The following is a 27,155-nucleotide window of genomic DNA, read 5'->3' on the forward strand; positions in this document are numbered from 1 at the left end:
TGCAGGCAGCAAATTGGCCATCTATGATAAGTGGTCACCAGCACACATAGATATACGTGCAATCCCACCAACCTTGGGAACTAAGATGTCATGTCCCTGCAGTAAAACTGCCCGATTATTGAAATTTTCTTTTAAAAATTATAATCTAATAAGTTGAATATTAGTAAAAATTTGCAAATTGTTAGTTTCTTCACTTCTTAACTTTATTTAAATTTTTCCTAATATCTTTGTCTTAAGATTATAATCTCAGTATCGAATATCACATTAATAAACTTAACCAAATGTCAAAGAGAATTTCCGATAAAATTGAGTTAGCACCTCGACTCGGGTCGATAATCTTTCACCGAAATGCTGAAAAAAAATCAAAATCGGTAAACCGTTCGACACTTACGGAATCCATAAAAACCGGTATTCTGACCGAAAAAGGATGGCAAAAACCGTCGTAAATTTGTCAAGATTCCCCGCCTTAGTGCCGTGTCATTGTTTTTATGCCACATCTTCTAAGTCAGGAACCGTAAAGATATAATTTCTTGGGGGAAGTTGTAGTTCAAAATATGTCATAGTTGATCCTGGCCAATGTCTTACGATTTACTTTAAAAATATAAATTTCTATCTAAGTTTGAACTAGTACTACCTAACCAATTGGATTGAAATTTAGCACATTTTATATATTGGACAACATCACATACATTACTCTGATCCCAATGTAAGTAGCTAAAGCACTTGTGTTATGGAAAATCAGAAGTAACGACGGTACCACAAACACTCAGACCCAAGACAACATAGAAAACTAAACTCTTTCTACATCGACTCGGCCGGGAATCGAACCCGGGACCTCGGAGTGGCGTACCCATGAAAACCGGTGTACACACTACTCGACCACGGAGGTCGTCAATATATGTTGCGGTTTCTTTTTCTGTTTCGAAAATAAATATGTTGAATGATGGTCGATTTGCGATTTGGTCTGTCTACACTGTCTACTCACCGTTAAACATACTTCGAACACCTCATTTTTCCATACACGCAGTACGCAGCTAGGAAATTTAAAAAACAGCGTCTAAGATAATGGAACTAAATTGTTGTTTATACCTACTATTCTGCGTCGAATGATATTGGTTTGAAGTCGATTTCATATTTTTTTCTTATTTGCGAGACAAAAGAAACACGATCTGTACACATATAAAGGCACGCACACATACATACTTTTAAAAAACCAAAATAACGAAATGTCAATAAGGTGACATTTTGATCAACATCTGAGCTTCGAAAATAGAACACATTCTATATTTAATTTTCAAATTGATAACAAACATAAACACCTTCCTTACATAATCTTTACGATAAAGTTGAAATTAAATTGAATATAGAACATCTCGTGTTAACGCGTAATAAAATTCATTAGAAGCCAGCATTAACCCTTTAATTGCGATGGGGCATTCCACATAATACTTATAAGCAATTTGCACTAATCGTACCACGGCCTCTGACCCTAAAATTGTATACGTCTTCACACCTTCGACTGACCTGAAACATTATCATAATTGAACCATACAAATTATTTAGCTAATCTAACAATTGTATGGCACAAGCTTGATATCGCAAATTCGTTGGTATGTATTTAATATATTACTAGCTAAAACAAAGATTAGATCTGATTAAGTAGAAGATTTGGAGCCTATTCCACCAGGGTGCATCAGTGCGGGTTGGTGAACCACATGTGGCGTTTCTAGCGACGACGTACGTTTAATATCTCTCGGATGGTATCTCACTGGACTGTAACAAATCATAAACACAAATTCCGTGAAACCCATTCTTGCCTGGAATTGAACCAGCGAACTAAAATCAACAAGGTCATCATATATAATTATTATTAATTCATTCAATTAAATAAAATTTCATATTCGAACAATAAAACGACAAAGGTTCTAAAAATAATTCTTGCTGTATAGAAGTCGGGTTAATTTGAATATTAATCAATCAAGCAAACCTCAAGGGCACAGCCTAATCAGCGGAACGTATTCGTAGACCTAAATAGAAAAACAATATAGTCATTGTGTGTCTTCACAATACCGTTTCATATCAATTTCAAACAAAGTTAGGTGGGGGTTAAGCATCAATCCGTTTTGAACCTTATTTATAATCGAGTAGAGTCTACTTTGCGCGGTTTGTGTGAGATTAAAAGTTTCTGCTATAATTTTGATATAGAATGGGATACTTGAGCCAAATTAATAGCTTATCTGTGATCAGTTCGTCGGTTATTATGTCACTCATTGCGTGGGCTTCATCGCAACCTTTTGTGGCGGATATAGGGTTGTGTCAGATGATATTTATAATTAATTTTAAATCATTATAACCATTTTAAAAAAATATTATGATTTAACGGAAAAAATATAAATTTCAAATGAGACATTTTATCAAATTTTAGCATAAAGGGTTTGATAATTGGTTTTTTGTAAACGATGTCCCGTTGTTGGGCAAAGGTCTCATTGGTTTGTGCCCAGATTTGAACTCGTAATTTGGTTTAGATCTAAGTATACTGGTATGTAATATGTATATGTGTATTTGTGTTGTAAATATATTTCTAACCCCGTTGACCTGAAATTATGTAAATACTTTTAGCACTTATGATGCACACATGTAAGTTTAATTATATATATTATATCATAATTATCTAGTTTCTATACTAATTTTTATATGTTACTGTTCACAGCTTAAATAAAAGATTACATTTAGTATATAGGTTGTTCCAAAAAATGTTTAATGTCTATAAATATATAATATTAAATTAATTACATTAGCTGTCATGCGGTTGATTGCTAAATTACAATTAACGAATTTATGAGATGTAAAATTATGAAAAGTTTGCTAAGTTATACAGTTGTGTACCAATTAGTTTGTTTTTGGTAACCCTAAAACCGCCGAGGGGTGTAATGCGCCCAGCATTGTGGCTACCGGGTTATCTGTAACATCTAGACTTTTGTTACCGACGTAATCAGAGACCGCCCTATCGACTGAATTGTTATGAACCATAGGGTACTCTTTGTACCCACAATTGATATTCATGGAAGACTTTTTTTGCTTTATAATTAAAAATATCATATTGTACATAATAATAAGCCACTAATAATATCGACGTATAAATGTACTTTATTTAAATATGGATGCAAAATGTTTCCTTGAAATCCACTCAAACATAAATCTAGAAAATAAATGTACCGTACAATTCGATGCAACGTTATTTTAGGGGTTGATTTGAATAAAATTCCCATTTCGTAAAATATAACTTAACGTAAAATGTCCAGCGAGATAACGGAACTAATCCGTTTCACTTCCGAAAACTATTCGCGACAACAATGCAATGTCGTCCAGAAATCGTAGTAATTTTAGAAAAAAACAAATTCACTCGTCATGGGAACTGTCGGCGACTTCACGGTTAAGCTAATAAGGGATTCCGTCCGAAAACTTCGCCACAATGGAAGGACATTCCGATTCGTGACGCGATAAATCGATACAGAAAGTGACGTATGTTTTGAATACCGTCACAACTTAATTTTTTTTTATAATTCAAAATAAGAATAGACGGAGGGGCTAAGGCAATTATATTTTGTGCCAGTAGTTTGTGCAGCCAAGGAGGTCGGACAATGGGTCGAGGTGCACCTTTGCTGTGGTCGTGTGTCCTTTGCCGGCATGTTTGCTTAGAAAATAGGACTTGTCTGATCTTATCGAGCTCAGAGGTAGCCTTTGTGATATCTATCACAAAGACCAAGTTTATCTTGTTTTCAATCATATACAATATCAAAACGTATTTTACCTAGCTAGGTTATTCTAATAAAATTCTCATCTTTCTTAGTCTTTGTCAACTTTAATGTTTTTATGGATGACATTTAACCTTTGTTTTGATATTTGAAACCCATGAATATGTAAGTAAATAATTATGGATGTAGAACTGTTTTTATATAGGTACCAGAATAAAAAGTATTCCATGTTTTAAGTATCAAAAAGAGTTAATCTGACATAGGTACTCATAATATATAAAAACGAAATAACATTCTCTGATTAATCACGAAATCTCGGAAACTATAACACCACATATAACATTACATTTTTTACATTACATTAGCAGCCTGTAAATTTCCCACTGCTGGGCTAAGGCCTCCTCTCCCTTTGAGGAGAAGGTTTGGAGCATATTCCACTACGCTGCTCCAATGCGGGCGGTTGGTGGAATGCACATGTGGCAGAATTTCGTTGAAATTAGACACATGCAGGTTTCCTCACGATGTTTTCCTTCACCGCCGAGCACGAGATGAATTATAAACACAAAATAAGCACATGAAAATTCAGTGGTGCTTGCCTGGGTTTGAACCCGAAATCATCGGTTAAGATGCACGCGTTCTTACCACTGGGCCATCTCGGCTCTCCACACCCACAAAATAGAAATTTGGCAGGCAGGTTCCTTATAGGGCACATCCGACAACGGATTTTACGAAACTCCAGTCCTAAGGGGTAAAACGAGTTTGGAAGTTTGTCTTTTATAAATTTCGCGCGGATAAAGCCGCAGGTTCAGCTAATAAGTATATATATTTTTTATTTAATATCCTAGTTGTATTGGAGACACCATTCAAGCTCATGAGACGTAATAACATACCTAATGATTGTTATCCCATATTGTCTAACTTAAACTAAGACAGAAGTCGTTGAACTCTACCAAATATATATATATGTATATATATTGCTGATCATATACGAATTTTGGTTGATTAGTTTTATCATGACTGTCTCATCAAATCAATATATAATAATTCCATTTGTTCGCATTATAAAATAAAAACAATATTTTTTATACTGGTAACATATTCTAAGGTCTACGCTTTTTTTATAAGAGATGAAATGAAAGAAAAAAATATCAATAGTATAAGCAGCCCATAAATATTTAATCTGTGAATAAAAAATGTTTTCTCAGCCACTAAATGTAAGTGTTGTACAAATTTGCCTAACTTTTGTCGAAGGGAAAAAAGCGGTGACCACTAACAAGCTCTATTTTAAATTAAAAAAAAAAACTGTCTCACGCCCTTCTTGTTAACGACTTTTTTTCGAACCGAGCCTTTTACTGATTTTTTTAAAATATTGACCAGCTGTCTTGTGATGCTACTTCGGTTTTTTTTATCATAGATTTTTCTAGACGTCATTTTATGTTCCAATAAATCTAATTGAAGTGTGGTTTCAGTGTAACTTATTTTTTTAGATATGCAAAACAATTATTATTTTTAAATGCTCCAATTTTTTTTTATTCGTTGGTTGTCCGTGGTAATCTGTAAAAACGGGTTTTCGTTCCTAATATTGTTTAACTTTAAAAAAATACATTACTACAAGTGCAAACGTCCGTGTGAGTTAAATCTTGCCACGGAATTATAATCCAGTTATTCTGAATCGATAACGTACGTGTTTACATTTGATTCTGATATCGAACAATTATAATATAATATTGTTTTTGTTTTAGATAATTGATTAAATGAATATTATTCAATAATATACTAAATAAAGGTTTGGTTTATTTTCATATGTAACACCTCGGCTCATTGCCACTCGTGACAGGAGGACTGTTTCCTTTTTTTGCCCAGGATCGGAATTGCGATCCAACGCGGAAATGGTGGCCCCATTGCACGCGGTCAAGCTTTATACAGTAATTATTTTTAATTCACAATTGAATATATACAATTAAGGACCGAAGTTAATAATTATTATGTAAATAAATATTTTTATATACATATTTACTTCTAAAATAAAGAATAAGACAACTATGTAAATTATTACGAGCTCTCAAGATGAATTAATTTTACCGATATTTATAATATTTAATAAAATTATATTATAATGTATAATGGAATTGTTGTTCCTACTTGACTCTTTTTGCATACACTATAAATTAACATAATCATTGTATTTTTTTTTAAATTTAAATTACAAATATATTTTTTTTCTGTATTAAAAACTTATTTTATAATGTCGTTATCGCCGTGTTGTAAAATTAAAAGTAAATTTGGTTTAATTTTAAAATTATGTTTTTAAGAAACTAGAAGTAATATAAATAATATTAGACGAGTGCAGTCGTCGTAGTTATGAATTTTTGAACGGCAAAAAAGATCAGGGATATTGCCTCAATATCCTACCCCTATCCATCAAAGAGGGCAGACGGATGACTTTTACGAGATTAATATTTACAAAAGTGCCCTCCTTATACTGTTTATATTGTACAATGTCAATTTATGCTTATATTATTGCAAATAACTTTATTTTTATTAATTGAAATAATTTGACAAGGTACTTTAATTTGTAATAAAGTAATATTTGGTAGGCCTTTGTGCAAGTCCGTCTGGGTATCACCCACTCAATAGATACTCTACCGCCTAACAGCAATGTTTAGTATTTTTGTGTAGTAGTATTTTATCAACACGAGGTCAGAATATTTGACAAAATTGACAAATTTACATTAAATCGGTGACAGACATTTTATTTCATATTAACGCGGGAAAAATCTTGTATAACCAAAAAAAAAATACGATTAACGTTCGAAAACAATATAATCTTTTTATGAAATCAGATACAATAAAACAATATGCATTTATTAATCCACACAATATTAATATTAATGAAACTGCATATACCTGAATATTTCTTACATTCAAATGTTATCAAAAAAGCTAACGATATAACCGTTTTATTATAACCTTAGCAACACATTTATATTTTGTATATATTGAATCAATTTAGTTATTATACATTATACAATTCCGTTTATTTGATTTTTTGTTTTAATAAAAATTAATTATTATTGTGAAAATAAGAATAATACGTTAACCAATGAAATTCTCGAATACTTTTATTTAAATATCGAATACCTTCAAAATATATAATCTGTCCCCGTCCACAAGCAACCCCCCGAAAATCTAAATTCTCACGCGCTATAAATAAAAAATGTCATTTGAAATTACTGACCATGCAAAAATGGTTCGGGATATATTTTACTTGATATAATTAAAATAATAATTTTATATAATTAGTTTATCCCTGAGAAAGATACAAGCAAGATTAATTGAACACAATGATATAATCAATCAATGATTTCGAAAAAAAATTGTTTGGGAGACCTTGAATCCATGGCATATAAAGCCGTTTTTAACGCACTTTTAAGGTATTTTGAGTATGTACTGAGTTTTGCGCTTTAAAAAATGATACAGTTCCATGTAATCACAGCCGTTGGTCTCAGCCGGCACAAAAACAGACTTGTACCTAATTCAAATATCTAAAGTATTATATATCGGCAATTGTCACTTTTTGGTTTTAGTATAACCAAAACTATTGATTGTTTTTTTATTACTCGAGTTAAAGAGCTTATTATATTAGACTTAAAAATGTGAGAATTAACAATAAATATATTTTTCACCAATCTATAGCCAATTAAAGGTGGACTCCTATTCCAAGTAAATCCATAATATCAGGGGGTCATTTTAAAATGACTTTTCACTTAATTCCATGCAGCCGTAATATTTATAGCATACAGACAAAAACCCTACTATAATATTATAATTTTTAAAAGTGTGATTGTTATGTTCATCTGTTAAGCCCTTCCTTGATGGTGCTGACGATTTGAACATTTTCCCAAGGATTTATTTATCAAGAGCGTTTGCAAGAAATTGCTTATATTAATAATATATATACGCTAAAAGTGTTTACAATTATTAAATATATTATAGTTATAATTATGTTTACTTTTAAATATTTATTTTTGGATCATTAGTAACCACATTTAAAAGTATAAAATAAAGTTGTTTTTTTTTTCTAAAAAACTCAACGGATTTTTCAAATTATGTGCAACGAATGAAACTCTTTAAATCAGTTGGTCAACTGGCTGTAACAATACAATTTTGAGCTTGGCAGCTAAAATTTGAATTTCGATTTTTATTTGAATTTTCAATTTCCAAATTTTAATCTAAAAATCACGAGAACACTTTCTTTTTAATAAATTACATAGGTACATTCTTATCCCAAAATATAAATAACCTTTATCCAGAGCAGAGAGTTTCAAGAGAAGAGCTTGCAAAGAAAATGAAACTTCTCGAGAGGCAAAATGATGCAGCCAGCGCATTCATATTAATATAAGAGAAAGATACGTACAATTTTACAATAGATTACAATTATAATTTTTCCCACAATTATAGTTGTTATCTCCGTTTATTTTAGCAACTTTATATTTAAATTCATCTCAAATGTAGGGTGGTATAAATAAGCCATTGAGAAAATATCTGTAGATTGAAGAGGAATGATCTTAAGATAAAATTTTACGAGCCTTGGTTAAAGGGTACGTCTGTGCGTCCATCACTGTTAGTATCCATTTTACTAGTTATTAGTTCCATTATTATATACGTGTTATTAGTTCCATTTTACGTTTTTTTTTTTGGACTAGGTTATTCGGCGTTTGACCTATAGTATATTTGGCATATCAACCGAAGAGCAGAGCTGTCCCAACACATACGGCTACGTGAGTAATAACAGAAGCCATGGAGCTCAAAATTGAGCTAACATCATAAATTTTCGTGTGCTTAAAATGTGTTTATAATCTCATGCTCGTGCAGGAACAATATATACTACACCTGTGGACCTGCTTGGTGATTTAAACTCAAAAGCTTCACCTGAGAGGAATGAGGTTTTTTAGCCAGGTATGGGACATTATTGTTAATACTTTTAATGTCACGACAATTATTCACGTTTAAGTTTGATATTATGGTTTATATATGTGAGTGAACTGGTACTGATAATATAAAACGTAAAAATATGACTCACAAAAGAAAAAAATGTGACAATGGAAACTCACAATTACTTGTAAATCAGATTCACAAAGGGTTGGCGTGATCCGAGTAAACGGGTAATGTACGCAGCATCCGTGGCCAAGGATTTGCGTCTAACCCCGAGCGGATTACCGGGACTCAGTATTGACTCGCCGTGTCGTTTGTTTTAATGTCAAATATTACCATTTCGTAGGGCTCCTTACTAATCTAGGTATTTTCATGATAAGATTTTCAGTTTTGATAAAAATACCAAGACTGGTTAGATTATAAATCGCACTATAGTTACATGCATCGTTTAGCATTTAGCATTTAGCGTGGAAGACCGCAGATGTAGTGGCCTAGGCTAAATTGTACTATAATACTCGTATTATGTCCTGCGCAGTTGGCTATTCTTTCTTGTCATCTTGCCACTATGGCCAAAATCGTGAGAGGACATCTGAGTTTAAATTGGTTAGTGGCTAATTGACGATGTAAGGAATGAGTCAACGCTATGCTCGTCCATTTAACTATATGCTAAAAAAACTAAGTAAAACCTAATTTATTATTATTAACTAAAATCCGCCCGCATATGAGGGGGGGGGGCAGGTGTTAGATACTCTAAATTATTTTCTGTACTAACAATGTTAAGACTTAAAAGCGTAATAAAATTCGCTTTCGCATTTTTTGTAATACGTGTAAAACCTCCCTGCTGTTTCAGACAAGTAGCAATATAAACGAGAAATCAATTCCGTCCTTTAGTTGGACATTATAATTTTGATACAGAAGCGGTCCCCGGGGTCCGATGATTAAAGTGAAGAACGGCGATCACTCATGTAATCCCATTGATGGATGGTCCGCCTTTGTGGAAAAATTTCCCTCTTTTCGGGAAAGCGGCTATCTCCATGAATAAGTTGGCTTGTTGATAGAGGCTATTGAGAGCAAACGGATTTTGGTTGTGTTGAATATTGCAAATATTGCTCTTGTAATATATTTATACTAGCGATCCGACCGTACTTCCCCTGCCACTACAAATATTGTTTAGGTTTAAAGTTAGAACTTATATAATGTTACATTTTTGGGGTTTTTTATGTAAGTTTCTATTAATAAAAAAAAAACCAACACACATTTTTAAAAATAAAGTTTTTTTTTTTTAACGTACAAACGTCGTCTAACGGCAAAGTAAAATAGGGGCGATTTATAATTGTTTTGCGTGATATAAAAGATGAAAGTCTGCTAATAATGTTTCAAATATTTTATTAATTCAATTATTCATTTCTATAATTTCTTTAATTTCATCATAAAAAACAACCGTAAAATACCAATATTTTTTTTTATATAAAAATGTAATTCATAATAATATAGAAGCTGTCACTGTGTCATGTGTGTATTTTGAATTATTTCAGACGCAAGTAAGCAAGTGAGAATATTTACGTTGATAATTTTAAATAAAAACACAGGTTTTTTACTTACTATTGTATGTTTGTTGTCTTTTGTATATTAGTTTTAATCTTTTTATCTTTAATGTTGCACTTAATTCATTTTATACGAAATTAGACAGACGGATACATTCTTAATTTAATTTCCAATAATAATATTTAATGGCATAATAATTAATGACGTAGGCAACTATTTATTTTTAAATATATTCGAAATTTAAAATTCTCGACCAATCACAAGACCTAAGTAGATTACGGAATCGAAGGTCAGTTCTGTTTGCGTCCGGCAGCACCTGCTCGCATTTGAATAATAATACGATGACACTGCACCGCGCCGCGCCGTACATGCGACAGAATAAATTATTTGCACACAAAAGATGACCGGTCCGCACAATAAGTGTTTTCTTAACGGACCTTACATGTTTTGAAGGGGATATTCAAATTTTAGGGTCGCGCGATTTTAAATATGGAATCATTATTTTTATTTTTTTTCAGTGTTCGCTTTTCTCACGGGTCAAGCGGTGACCTTTGCCGGACAATGCTCGATACATCATAAGACCGCGTCCAGAATTTATAATTAATGGCTCGGGTTCGATCCCCGGCATTGTGAGAATTCGCGGATAATAGCGCCGCGAAACTTTGTTACGATTTATGTTCATACGTGAATTGTTGTACTAGTTGAGTAGAAAGTGGATTTTCTTGAATATTGATGAATGAGCTCGAGTCGTCGTTCGTACGGGGTGCGGTGAGCTACGGTCTTGAGAACTACGAGCGAGATTGTTTTGTATGATACTTGTCTATCATTAATCTTTAGTCGTTCGACCTTTGCTTGTCCTTCGTTCAATTTTCGATATTAGCGGTTACGAAATACATATAAAAAGTAACCGTCGTTTACTTTAAATAATTTTATCGATATATCGATAAATTATTCTGTAACAAATGATTATGCTAACCCTATCTCGGGTGACCTGATCCTATAAATTCTCGTTGTAGCATTGATCACAACGCACGCTTAAGCCTTTCATCTCATTGAGATGATAATGTAACTAAGGGGATTAAAACGTGTTATTTATAAACGTTACATTATCTCTTGAATTAATACGTCGGCCACGCTCTGACCACGCGATGCCTGTCTCCAAAGATCACTTCAACGGGACGCAAGTGGAAGAAACCAGTTTTGTAATATATTATACAATTTTATTGTTCATACTTATTTAAATATTTTTAATTGCTTTTAAAAAAGAATGACTAAAATATTCATCGATTTAAATCATATTGTCTTTAAGTCCTGTATTAATTTGAATATATAATATTTTTATGCGATGCGATAAGTATTTAAGCTTAAATAGGAAGTATGATGTATCTAAAGTAGGTATTTCAATTTTAGTCTTTTTTCCATGATATCAGTAGGCGGACGAGCAATTGGATCACTACCACCCATAGGCAATGGGCAATGGCGCTTTAAGAAATATTAACCACTCCTTACATCACCAATGCGCCACCGAACTTGGGAACTAATATGTTATGTCCCTTGTGCCTGTAGTTACACTGGCTCACTCACCCTTCAAACCGGAACACAATAATACTGAGTACTGCTGTTTGGCGGTAGAATATCTGATGAGTGGGTGGTACCTATCCAGACGGGCTTGCACAACGCCGTACCACCAAGTGATTATTATTTGCCTAATATTTTGTTAACATCAAGGCTTTAACACTCATTAAATACAAGTAAAGCAATATATATTAATATTTGGATTATAAATATAGTAAATATATTAATTAATTATAATATTTATTATTTAAAAATGTTTTTGTTTTAAATTAAATATACCTACGTGTTTTATTTATTGTTTTACGATGACACAGACATTTATTTTCAAAGTTTATTATTATGACGATGTAAACAATGCATTATCTGAAACATACAACAATGAAAATGTTGTTTATACGTCAATAAATATATTTATTTTATTGTTGTACAAGCAAGACAACAAAATATTGAGCTGATTAGTAAATTAGTATTTCTATTTATCATTTTGACATACTCTGTAATTGAAATGGTGGAAAAGAGTAACTACTGAGTTTTTTGCCGGTACTTGTCGGTAGAATCTAATTAAATATTTAATTCATGTCTGTAACACGACGATTCAAAAGGGCTTTTATGATCCTACATTAATAAAGAATATTTTGATCTCGATTAAAATAAATATCTCAGTTGCATAACACCGCGATGTTTTGACGAATTTCTTTAGAAAACTCAAACTTGTCATTCCTTAGCATGACGTAAGCGACTTGTGAAGTTGGACTAGAATTTGACATTCTGCTTGATTAGTACTATTAGTAATATAGTAGTAATAGTTTCTTTTATTTATGTCAAAATATTTACATTGAACTTAAATGTGTCTGTACCTACAAATTATAATTAAATCAACTACGTCACAAATCATGACCGCGTAGGATAGATGCAAAATCGCTAACAGAATTTCCCATTGTAAAAAATAATGAATTATTATAGAATTATATTATTCGAAACATAATTATACAAAAATAGTCGCTATCAGAGTTCTCTATCCCTCTTCCGTATTTTGGCAAGATCCTTCATTTCCATTCTTTCCATTCTTTCCATTCTTCCATTCGACTTCATTTAACTGATAAGATAATTTATTAAAGCTGCCTACTAGAATATGCTTCTCGATAACGTTACTTAAAATTAAGTTAGTTAGGTTAGGTATTGTGAAAATGAGCAACTTAAATACAAATATTTTAAAAGACTTAAAAAACAGTAAAGATTTTACTAAATTTTAATATTCATTAATTTGTTAAATAAAAAATAATTACATAGTTACGAGCCGAATTAAATTTTTCTCCGCCCAAAAACGTAAGAAAAAAAAAACAAATTGCTTTTTTAAATACTCTAAAGCCATCACTAGTTTATTAGTTTGTATAATCGAGAACAAAATGTCATTAGTGATGTGAGCATTTGTCGGAAGCGGCGACTTTCACGATTTATGTCGACAGTTACGTACGCGTGGATCTGAAAACCAAATACAATGCGCGTGTTGTAAAACATTCGAATAGGAATGTGATATGATTCGAATTTATCGATATCGACAATTTTTTTAATTAAATTTTTATTATACCTTAATCTCATCCACATCCATTCTTAATGTTTCTGTAATAGTAACTATTTTTATATATTTTTTATTTATACATTATTTGAAAATGATTTTATAAAATATATTTATATTGATATTTATTAATATCTATATTCAAATTATTTAAAAAAGCATTAAGAATATCAATGAACGATATACAATAAAATACGAAAACAGTGGAAAAGCGCTATTACACAATATATTTATTTAAAATTTATTAATTCCATCGATAAATATTCCACCGAACCGCAACACTAAACATAAGAAAAAAGTCGCCAGGAAGATATATCTCAAAAAAGGCATGTAGAGTATTTATGGAAATCTAAATAACTTTCGGCTTTTTTTAATTGTGGGGAATGATTTTTTTTTACAAGATTTTTGTTTATTTTCGTGGTTCAGTGATTTGTTCGAAGCTGAATATCACGGCTGATGTGCGCTGTATGAAGGGAAACTATAAACACGAACCATTCTCCGGGGAGCTGTTTTAGTTTAAATTATACTATTCGATAGGGAATTATCGTAAAGAAGACTTGCAGCGTTTAAAAAACTTCTGTAGCTCATTCGGTCAATGATAGTTTTATTATGGCGGATTGATGACTCATATAAATATATTTTTATATTCAATAAATAAGCTTGAAGGAAAAAAACTCATCTACAAAAACAACTACAATATACAAGAAATGTTTATTACAAGAATAATGAAAAAAAGACGTCAATGCTACAATTTGGACTAATTTGCAAAAAAAAAAACGAAAGACAGATTTCTATTAATTAAAGATTACGCAAGTTCATATCATGATAGTTATTTCCGAACAAAATCAACTTTTCTTCAACCTTATGCTCTGTCTTGTCTTATGCTCTGCTCACTCACCTGTCAAACTAGAACGCATCAGTAGTAGGTATTACTGTTTGCTGGAAAAAATCTGGCGAGTAAGGTACCAAAGGAGAAGGCACACAAAGCCTTTTAATTCCTGAGCCTAACGTAATACTTTTTTTTATGTTTCTATTCTGTAATTAGTATCCTATATTTTTCAACAATAGTCACATTTCCTTAAAAATCAAAGACTTACAAAAGTCTCGTAATCCAAAACTCGCAAGCCCAATGTGGATTTATTCAACGTGCGGTACAGCCAAGAATACACTTAGTACATTCAAACATATAAGTCCTAATATTTTAAGCATAAGCAAACAACAAAATAAAAAAAATAAAAACATAAATCTTAGAATGTTCTATTTTTAAATTAATAAAATCAATGAAACAGTTAATAAAAATATATTTATTTAGAATGGGTTATCTTTGTAACGAGTGCTTATTGTTTGATTAAAGGGTTAGTGATCAAGTGTAATGAAAGGATACACAAAAAAACTGGTAGATTTGTTTGACAGTTCAATGAATTATTATACATCTTTCACGCTTTCATAATCCTCAATAAAAATAGATTCAAATTCGTGGCTAGACTTTAGAGTTAGGTTACTATTTAAAGATTATTTTTAATTATTTGGAAAGTTGAGTGTGACGTCTTATTCTTATGCTTATTGTAAATTTACATGATACTATACCCGTGTTTAAATTATTATATGTAACCAAAATACATTAAGAAGGGTTAATTAAGAAATAACATAAACATCATATATATAAGTTATGCAAATACAAGCCGTATAAATATCAATACATATTAGGTATTAACATTTGTTTGTTTGTCTGTAGGGGCTGAGTGCTGAGGGTATAAATTATATTTAAATGATATAATTTTCTTTATTAATAAATTTCAATCTTACGAAGAAATACCAATTGATATAAAATTTTAATTAACAGACGTATCGAATACGTTAATTAATACTAAAATAAAAAACAATTATAAAGTAAGAACTTTTCTGTCCGATTATACGACAGTACGAGCAGACTTTCAAACCAAGAATAGAATCTTTCATCTCACCCTGAACTTCTCTACCAGAGCGGGACGGGCTCACGTCGGCGTCCCGACGCCATTGGTCCGTCACCTCTGACCCCACCCATGAACAAAAAATATCACCCATTAAATCTAAAGAGATCCGTTTCAGTTTCAGATAGTGGTCGAGTGCCGTTAATGTGGTATCTTATCGTCTGCCTCTTCCAGACGAGGAATATAACATCTTCGCTTTTTTAAAATTGGAACGTTAATCTTGGAACATTATACACCGCATACTTTTATCGCCTATAAAACATAATGCATTACTTTTTACATTCATATGGTTATATCGAGTCACTACAGTCATTTCCAATCGAAGGAGAAGAGAAAAACTCACCTTAAATCTGCATATTCCATGTGATATTAGCATATCGCTATTTTATACACAGTTCTTGATTCATCTTATTTATTAAACAATACTATTTCATTTAGCTACTTATATCAATTATAGATTTAATTCTAAAGATAAACATTCGGTGACATTCAAAATTTATTTTATCACGAATACGTCAAAATGAGTACCACAGAATATTAAATATTTCGATCATCTTAATACTGTGATTGGAATAGACTTTAGATGCATGAGGAGAGCTGAGGTGGTCCAAGAGATAAACACGGGAACGGTGAATCATAAATAAAGATAGCATGTTCATAACCAGACGAGCATTACTTACCAAAGGATAAAATAAAATATAAAATTACTGGTGGTGCAGCTTTCTGCAAGCGTGTGGTCCCTCTGGAAAGGTCTCGTTTCATAATTCTAGCGCCAAACAGCAATTCTTGTGTTGTTGCGTGCCGGTTTGAAGGATGAGTAAGCCAACTACAGGCACGAGGGGTATACAATTTTGGTCTCCTAGGTTGGTGGCGCATTAACGATGTAAGGAATGGTTAATAAAATTAAAATATGAGATTCATGTTTCTTACATTGCAAATATCTAGGGGCAGTGTTACCTTACCATCATGTGTTTCAAAAGTTACTTTCTAGAACGTTCTAGAACACCGTTAATAAAACCATTTTTTATCTGTTTTGTGTTACCATAACATAAAATATATTAATTATTTATAAATAATGAGCTGTAAAATCAACTTACTAAATTCGGTTACGTATATTCTACGCTAAATCTTTAAATATTTTTAACATGAATTTGATACAGTAAATCCACAAAACTTAAACGTTCATTAAAATTTAATTTCAACATTAAGGCAACAATTTTTTTAATTGTATTAAAACGCTTTAGAACAGATTAAACATATTTCACATTTTTTTGTCTGTGCCAGTTTAAAAGACGTAGTCTATAGTTCTAGACTAACTTGCCAACTACTTTTGAAATTTTCTTTTATAACATTATCAAAACGTACATTATTCATTTTAACTCGGCGTTAGCATTAATTTTATTGCACGCGGGATTTATACGTATTTGGTAAAAGAAAATTGAAGAAATTCGTCACAGCGGGGATGTATCAAGCGTTGCAAAGCAATAAATGCTATTTTTTTTAAAATGGCTCAGGCCGTTGGTTCGATACGTTACGCGACATTTAGCGAGAGTGCGCAATATATTGTGCATGAAACTCAATCTAATGCATTGAGCAATGAGCCGTTGTGTAACAAAAAAAAAGGTACAAAATAAAATAAAAAATTAAACAAAAAAACTTTATAATGATAAAAAATAAATCATACTGACCTGTAACATTTTTAATTTTATACGATAAAATTAGATGATAAGTAATTTTTTTTTTAAATCACGAATTATATAATAAATCTGTTTTATAAATTATTTTCGTAATGTGTGGATTTAAAAAGAATTCAAATATTGAATTAATTTACAATAAAATAAGACCGCGTACATGTACGCCCTAATGTGGTTATAAAAATGACACAATTCAACCACACCCCCATATCTTTGCGATTATTTGAAACCATATAATACTCCACACAAAATAACAATTACAGCACAAAACTTACCTATTTAAATTTTACAACCTTATAATTTAAGTAACAAGGACTATTTTTGCTTGACGTTTTTAGTCTACAGACTTTTTCATAGCAATATAAATTTTGTAAGTGAACTAAAACTATGGAAATATTATGGTGGGAAGTTGCTTACGAATCGTCTTTAAAATAAAAGGGAATATATCCAATGAATTTTAATGGGCCTACTTCGAAATGTTTTGTTTAAGCATAAGTCCATCGTCATTTCCTCTACACATAACCATTTTAGGTTCATTAGGATAAATTACATTTTTATTGAGAATTTTTATCCTTAAATATTGTAGTTTACAATATTATGTATTCATTACATAAATATCGGATTAAATATTCTTTATTTTATATTTTTTAAGTTTGTTAATTTTAATAATACAAAGAATTCATTTTAAAAATATGGTCACACAGACTTCGTTAAAAAGTTGTACTAGTATTAGTAATACGTCTTGGTCACAAAATATCGAATACATTTGCCGAGCTGAATTACCGGGAACTTTATTTAATTTTAACTTAAGAAATAACGACCTCAACTCGCCGAACTCTACTCACAACATAAATTTATTTAAATAAAATATTAATGTTAAACTTGATATACATTTTTAACTTTGCCGATTCATAAATTCAAATCATTTCTAAAAAAGAAATTGGTAAAGAAGGCATATTATACGATACAAGATTATATAGATGATAAAAAAGCGTGGAGTTAATGCTTATTGACTTCCAGGCAGGATATATAACATACATATATGATTGTATTTAACTAACATGACTGTATTTTTAGATGTTGAAAAAAAGTAACTACTGAGTTTCTTGCCGGTTCTTCTCGGTTGAATCTACATTCCGAACCGGTGGTAGCTTTACTTAATATAGTTTGTTAAATGACAATTCAAAAGTGCTTATAAAAGCCTACTTGAATAAAGTACATTTTGATTTTGATTTATACATATTAAAATCAAAACTTAAATACATATAATTTAAATATTTGATAAGAGAGCTTATTCCAATTGCCGCGTCTCAGATTCTATAATTTTTAAGCGTGTAAAATCACAACTACTATAGTCAAGCCAGTCGATATAAAGCATCGTGATACTATTACATTATTTATATATTTTCTATGGGTTTTATTTTCAATTTTATAGAAAATAAATTGACATAATAAATTACATAAATAATAATAATAAGTATATTGGATATAAAAATTAAAAACTTTGAGTAAAATATTATGATGCTTAAAGGTTTTTATTGTAGTTAATGCATAGCTCCCTTAATACAAGACACTGAATAAATATTAGTCTGACCACTGGAAGTGGTCTCAATGGTCAGAGGACGGAAGTCCCACGTGTCATTAGTGTTAGATTTCAACTTATACTTGCCCCCGATTTACTTGGGGGGTGGCCTTTTATATGTCAGGGCTTTTGTATTCCGAATAATTCGTTATTTGAAATTTTTGTACGAGTGTCAAGACATTTTTTTAAACTTATATGTAACTCGTTGTCGTTCACGACTTTAATTGCGTTTTAGGGGTTGGTCTATGCCCTTGCTTAGGGTTCAAGCTTGCTTCGTATAAAATTTTCATCAATTTCGGTTCAGTGCTTTGACCGTGCAAGAGTTACAGACAGACAGACAGACAAGGTTATTTTCGTATTTATTATATTTAGTATGAAGATAATTGCTGTTCATATTCGATCTGTGATTTGACTTATCACGTGACTTCGACAGTGTTTGACCCATTACCGTGAGAGTTGACACATAATTATATGTATTGTTTAATGGAGATGGTATTTTTAACATCGAACTCGCCCCTGGATGGCGCTGTGGCACATCTTCTATACCGTCGAGCTAATCGTAAATATTGCTATATAACTATATATATACAGGTATGACAACGTCTGACATCTGTCAGGTGAAATTAGTTTAACATAAAACCTTTTTTTATGAATGTTTGAATTTATTTATGTTGCCGTAACGTAGTAGTAGTACAAAAGACAGTAAGTCTTATCGGTTAGGTACATTATCATATATTTTCGGAGATTGCTACCTAAAATAGGTCCTGCACATCAGGTCGCCGGCCGGCAAGTTGTGTACGTTATTAAGTACAGTAACACTTATAATGTACCTTAGGCTGCATCGTCACTTCATCGATTCTGAAAACAGACAAACACGCGTTTGTATATATTTGAAAAAAAGAATCTTAGCGATTGTCAAAAATCTTCTACCGGTTCAGAATGAAAGATTTCGGACCTCAAAAATCCGGCGTAGGAATGTCTGCTTAATGACATATTTTATTTTATTTCGCGATATAATATTTATTTGCACAATAAAGCGCACCAAAATTATCGCTAACTATTATAGTTATTGCCCTGGGGGCGACCGCTTCGAGGCAAAATAAAAATTTCTTTGATAAATCCTTTAAGTAAATCATAATTTATTTTTAAAACTGCAATCATTCATTAATTCAAAATAAAATACAGTCAATACGCTGTCCACATGTTGGAATCACTTGAGGAATTTCCCTCTTGTACTTAAATTTTAAAGACATTTATAGCAATACAGAAATTTTAGGGTGATTTATGTAAATATTTTCAGTACATTAATAACATTTCACAATTATCCCACATACTGGTCAAAGGACACAAGGAATTTTGAGCCCAAATAGCAAGTAATAATGATCGGAATAGTGTGTAGATTTTTTCGGTGGTATTGCCATATTTAGAGGAAACGGAAGGTGAAGGTGATATCCGCCATTAGTCTAACTTCGGCACTGATGTTTGTTTTCTTTTACGTAATGGGACGTTTTTGAAAAATGGTTCGAGGTGAGGGTCACATACGTGTTTGAAAGATTCGGTTTCTTAATGAGGATCAAGGTTCATATTTTCGCGGATAGATGGCGTGGCAAGTAATGTTTATCAGTTATGTTTATGAAATTTATTCACAGCGCAGCTACATATATATGACATGAACAAAATCGCACCTGTCACGTCGATCGTCTAATTCAAAACGGGTGAAGTTACTTTTTTTTTTTTTATCTGTATTTGTGTATTGCTGTTGGCCCTACTGGCCTTTACAGCGTCACCGAACGTTGCGGCGAGTGCTAAGACTCTGCCTTAAGGTGAACCCTTTTGGGCTCGAGAGTGACGTTCGTCCTGAGGGTGTCTCCTATGAGATCGCATCTCGGCTCAGAACGTACTCGGTGGGGCTGGGTGAAGTTACAAGACACGGTTACTTATATACTAAAACCATCTGCGTAACACGCTGCTGACATAAGTTTTGTGTATATTGGTTTAGGAGGTCTTGCTATTTAAGAGATAAGGTATCTATTGGTAGATGTAACATTAACTCAATGTATGTGCTCTTGTAAGCGCTATGGATATTCTTTCTATTATATAGTCTATTGTATTAACCATTGGATCGTCGTTTGACCTATTATCTCTTTTAATTAACAAATGGTGAAAACCCGCTTTATTCATTTACATTTAGATTTGAAATTGTTTACTTTTATGATCGTTACTTAAGCAAATAGCAGAATTATAGCAAAGTTTTCTTATATAGGTATGTTTAAAGATTTTTATGTATTCCATGTATTGGTGGTTAAGTATAGAGGAGTGACTAAGAGGATTGTCTTTCCGTTTTAATTCTATTGCGGTACCACGATACAATTTGTACGATGGCCATATTGACATTTCTTTTTTTTTTTTTTTACGTTGCCTAGTATAAATTAATACAGCCTAATTTATACTGATATTATAAATGTGAGAGTAACTCTGTCTTTCTCTTTGTTTGTCTTCACGCTTTCACAGCTAAACCTTTGAACTACTTTTGATGAAATTTCGAATGAAGCAGCTTGAAACCCAAAGAAGAACATAGTGTGCTTTTTTATACCTAAAACCTACGAACGAACGTATGTGGGACAAGCAGGTGAAGCCGCTGTTGAAATCTTGTATTTAACAATTCACAGTCGTTTTAATAGTCTTTAGCTGGCCTCTACGTTTGATGAATTAAATATTTTAATGTATTTAAATGAACATAATTATCGTTATTGTACTATTTTTATACATATTTTTTTCAAATCATAATATTACAATTTTTATTAAGAATATTCAGTCTACATAATTTCAAAATCATTGTTACCCTTGTTAAGAAGCCAATGAGCAAACGGAAGTCTCCACCAAAGACGGAAAACGAAATTCTTACTTTTCCTATTACACCCACATACTTGAATCTTGTGTGGCTTCTTGAATTAAGTTGGATGACAGCTATTGGCAACACGAATGGTTTATTTACCGCTAAGAGAACTTGTATTACGTACCGCGACCATTCTTGATACTTTTAATAGAGTTTAAAATTTAAGCATAATGTATTTTGTAATGTATGTAACTTTTAGCTTTCGAAAAATATACGAAGAGAAAAAATGCTTGACAATATGATCATTTTTATTTTCTTTCCATTGTTTCATTTTTCATTACGATTGTGATACCAACTTCATACCTAAGATACTTATAAATGTCATAACTCACTTAAACTTCACTTTTATTTCTTTACAAAAATCTTCGTATTTTTGGGTATTGTACTGTATTTAAATTTTTATTGCATAATATTAGTTTCAAGTATCTACATATATCGGCTGCAGGAGACTAAATTTTTATTTTTATACTTAAATGAATAACTTAAGACAATAATAGCGCGATTTAAATAACTATTAACGCCATCTATTAACAACAAAATAAACCAACATTTTTACCGATACATATTAACCGACGGGCTTTAGTCGTTTGTGGAGCCCTAACTGATATGGGTTACATCCGAAACGTATGCAATTCATTGACAATTTACTGCTAAAAGGAAACAAATTATTTTGCAACAATGAATTGGTCGCATGCCGTGGGTGGACCTTTGAATATGTACAAAAAAAAAAAAACAGCGGCGCAGCTGTCAACGTGATATTGAGACGTCATATTGACAAATATTTTTATGCTTGTACAAATTACTTTTAAATACTTATTACTTTACGGTTAAGGTTGATTTTCAATTGTTTTGTACATTTTGAGTTTTATATTCAGTTTGTGAGGACTCAAATGGGACAGTGGTCATTATTGTGTAGTAATTTGGGTGACACGGGTGTGAAAGTAGCTCACAATTAATTTTATGGACATTACGTAATTGTCGTGGAAAAAAACTTATGTGGGCGGCGCGGCGGCTTTGAGGGATCCGACAGGATAATAAAATAATTATTATGCTTTTTCACTCCGGCCATTGATACTTTGTAATCGATACAGAGTTAGTAATCTACTAAGAAAAATGAAAAAAAAAAAAATGATATTATATTATTTTTACAATCTCATAAATCCATGAAAGCATAACTATCTTTCAATTTACGAAGCGTTGATTTAACTGGAACTTCTTGAGGAAACAGAAAAAAATCACAAATTTATGCATTTTCTTAAAATCCACCCGCGGGACGTAAAATCGCTACCGCGCGGAAGTCCAGGTGTAATAAATCAAGCAGCGTCGTCGGTACATGCCACCAGATTAATTTCATTCCATGGCTAAACTTCACCATACTAATTTAAATATAAAACTTATACCAATCGAAATTGAACCTTGTTACAATGAGACAAATATCAAAATCCTTTCAATTATTTACTAATTTAAACACATCAAACCAATTTGAACTTAATCAATTTGCATTAAGGTTTTGTTTCGTATAAAGGATGGAATCAGTCAGTAATTCCACTAATAAATATTGGGACTCGTGAAGTCACGTATGCGGTGCATTCGGATTTACGTACGAGTCTCTGACGTCATTGAAGTGCGATGGCCCAGTGGTTAGAAGAAGTGAATCTCAACCGATCCTTTCATTTAGAATTCAATCCCAACTTGAAAAGATTATATGTTGTTGTGATGATGATTGTTGGTTAAAACTCAGACGAGCACCATTATCATGAGCTTAGTTTGTATTTCTAATTCATCTCGTACTCGGCGTTGTAGGAAATATTCGTAAGGAAACCTACACGTGGCATACGTTAATCCTGCCTATTTATATGCCTGTGTCAGGTAACAGGCCATCGCTATGTCAAATATCATTTTTATTATTTCGAGTGCCAGTAACTATTGTATGAAATTATTTCCATGTGACTTTTATATGATAACTGACTATTCAATCCGTTTGAATTGATTTAAATTGAATTATTGAGTCGCTAGTTAATTAGCAAGCTTCTAAGTTTACGGATCTCGAGGTCCTGAGTTCGAACCCCGGAATTATACAATGAAAAGGTATTGGGTAGAATTCTTTCCGGTCGTTTAAATCTTATTGGATTTTGTGAGGATATTGGGAATGGAACGAGAGTGTTTAAGCACATACTTGTGCTTTGGAATATGCCCTGCGCAAGTGACTAGTCTCACTCGAGAACAACTCCCGTGCCCAAAATCGGTCACGAGAACATCGTCGTAATACATAATTATATATTTTTAGAACCAGAAGTAGGAATTACTTAAAAAAAAAAAACAAAAAGACTAACCCCTAAAACAATGATCTTTAATTTACAACAACCATCAATCAACAACAAAAGAAAAACATTTAATCTACGACACAAATAACCATCAATAATGACACTACACAGTGATAACGATATTAACGAAGTACGATACGTACTAATCCTGCTCTAGGCGCCTAACTACTGCCTCCTTTTTTAAATTTAATTTTCGTGACGTCACACAGATGTCGCTCGGCTAAGACGTTTATTCCAACAATATCTATATGGGCATTTACAAGATTCATTACTGTATATATTATACTATCATTACCTTTAAAGGCAGAATAATTCGCACTAATTATAATTATAATTAAAAAAAAAAAAAAAACAAACACACAAAGCTAAGCACCTGCGTAAATCACTAATAATAATTAGTCAGCTAAATCACAACTGCACGTGTGTCCGTGGGAACGCGACAACAGGTGTCGCCAAAACGTTCCGACTCACCAGGAAGAGGGTGGTGAGCGGGAAGTGATATTATTATAATATCATTACACAAATCATGACTTTGTTTTCTCTTATGTAGAAATTGTCTGTTAATCCGTTTCGCTCAACGTTTTTATTTATTTAATACATGTAAGTAAATTGACCACTTGATGGTAAATGGTCACTATTATTTATTGTTAAATCAGCCTGTAAATTTCCCACTGCTGGGCTAAGGCCTCCTCTCCCGTTGAGGAGAAGGTATGGAGCATATTCCACCACGCTGCTCCAATGCGGGTTGGTGGAATACACATGTGGCAGAATTTCGTTGAAATTAGACACATGCAGGTTTCCTCACGATGTTTTCCTTCACCGCCGAGCACGAGATGAATTATAAACAAATTAAGCACATGTAAATTCAGTGGTGCCTGCCTGGGTTTGAACCCGAAATCATCGGTTAAGATGCACGCGTTCTAACCACTGGGCCATCTCGGCTCTTAATGCTCTTAATATGAACAGTTCTACTAATTTATAACGGTTACGATACGTTATCGATTCTATTTCGATCCAAGTTCGACAGCACTGGATCGTTGTGTAAGTAAAATAGAAAAAAAAAATGCTATATGGGAACCAACAAATGGCAATTTTATAGTAGAATTCGATCCAGCTATCTACAAAATTTGATACACATACCTATGTCATCAAAGCCTTAAAAATATTAAGCGCTGTCATTACTTACGCTACATTTGCGTACATCTGTCTGATCCTTTATCGTTCGAATGAATATAAATCTTTATGAGTTTCCATTTGGTCTTTCATATCCAGTTTGAAAAAAAAATGTATATAATTCGAATATTCTAGTACTGTCGAATAGATTAGTAGTAGATATTTATAAAAGTTGGATTCCGTTCTATTCAATGTTTGACATATATCTAAGTTAGTTTAAGGTTTACTTACTTACTATCTTACTTTTGTATCGTGTCGTAAAAACTCAAAAAGTCATAAGCGACATGTACTATAATAATTTTAATATATTTATATACAGATACATTATATAAAGATACACGTATCGAAATAGCGTAAATTTTTAAGTCGATTATCGACGTTTCTCAACTGGGATACGAAGTGAGTTCTCATGGAACACCAAGTCAATCCACCAGGACTCTAAGAAAATTGATACAACTGTCGTAAAATAGTACAAATATAAGATACTTTTTATATATATATTCTTAATTTAAAATACAGAATGTTATATTCTAATTAAAGTTTAGTAAAATAGCCGTTTACAACGAGTTACTTAAAGTAACTTTACGAAAAGGAAATTTCGAATTTGGAATCGCGAAGTTTTCGTTTTAATTTCCATATATTAATCTAGCAGAGTTCTCTTGTAAATTATTATAACATATAACTTCAACTAATGTTTATTTAAATTTAAAATTGTAATCCAATAAGATATTTAATTTATCACTGAAACAGGAACAAAAACAAATATTTCCTGGTTGAAATGGAGTATTGGAAGCGGAGAGTTCCCACGGGGTCATGTTGTTGTATACAGCGTGTTTTCTAATGACGTTTTATAAACATTATTATTTCATTTCGTGATTATTAATAATTAAATATTATTAAAATTGATCGCGTTATTATTAATTACTTATGTGATTATTGCATTAGTTTTTTATATCTCTCAACATTAAAATTGTTAATGAATACTTTACTTTTTAAAAACGATGAATAATAATTTCCTGGATTATGTTTTTTTATTATATAGATTGGTAGTCTGGTAAATAATACACCACCTGATAGTAAGTGGGCATCACAACGACATCGGCAATGTAAGAAATATTAATCATTTCTAACATCGCCAATGTTACATCTATGTACCTTGGAAGCTAAGATGTTATGTATCTTGGGCCTGTACTTACATTGGTTCACCCGCCCTTCACTTCGCGATGCTTTTGGTATATAAACAGTATTTATCAAACATAACTCTTTTAGAAGCAGTTAGACGAAAATATGTTTTGAATTATAAGTATAACAATACTACTAGTATACTTTCTAAAAATTATAATATATGTCGAGAGTATTATCAACAGCCTGTATATCGAAATAGTAGGAATTTTGGTTGAGACGCGAAATACACAGGTGGTTCCGCCCCTCGGAATTCCGCGGTTTTTGTACGAATTCCATTAGAAAAAAACCTTGACGACATCCTTAACTCCGATAGAAATACAACTTATTGGTTTATTTGATTTTTTTTACTAATAATGATAATATTTTATTGATTGAAGTAGGTTAGTCGTTATTTATAATTTAAAGAAACTTAGTACATTAGTTACTATATTTATATAATATAAAAAGTCAAATTGGACAATTCATTGGCCTCTTCTTAAAAGCAGAAGGTTTGAAGATTATCCAACTATATAATTCCATTAGAGATCTCAGTAGATAGAACGTAATATGTTACAATGGTGCTTTTCTAAAATGAGGTTTACGGATTAAACTTTAAAACTCGTTTTCCATAAGTACAATTTTGGCGCTTTAGTCTTTCTTTCTTTTCATTGACAATCAGATTCTCAACCGAATGTGGTTTCAAATCAAGGTGAGCATTACTGAGTTTTTATGTCCTTAAATTGTGTTTATAATTCAACTTGAACTAGAATGGTGAAAGAATTTCTTTTTTAGTAATAGCTAGGCGAACGGGCAAATGGGTCACCTGATGGTAAGTGGTAACCACCGCTAATAGCCATTGACGCTGTAAGAAATAATGACCATTCCTTACATTACACCAATGCGCCAGCTTTGGCTTGTGAGCTAAGATATAATGTCCCATGTACCTGTAGTTATACTGGCTCACTC

The 27,155-nt window shown here is 32.0% G+C and overlaps 1 long non-coding RNA gene across 1 annotated transcript; it reads right to left on the reverse strand.

Annotated features, from left to right (window-relative positions):
• Positions 1 to 994: 994 nt before the first annotated feature.
• Positions 995 to 19,415, reverse strand: LOC135193622 (uncharacterized). The gene is made up of 3 exons (XR_010309337.1): positions 19,385 to 19,415; positions 1,476 to 1,524; positions 995 to 1,034 (listed from the first exon to the last, which is right to left on the reverse strand). It is a non-coding gene; the product is annotated as an uncharacterized LOC135193622 (long non-coding RNA).
• Between the last annotated feature and the right edge of the window lie 7,740 nt (positions 19,416 to 27,155).

Source organism: Vanessa tameamea, chromosome 14, assembly GCF_037043105.1.
Source record: "Vanessa tameamea isolate UH-Manoa-2023 chromosome 14, ilVanTame1 primary haplotype, whole genome shotgun sequence".
In the NCBI taxonomy this organism is placed as follows: Eukaryota; Metazoa; Arthropoda; class Insecta; order Lepidoptera; family Nymphalidae; genus Vanessa; species Vanessa tameamea.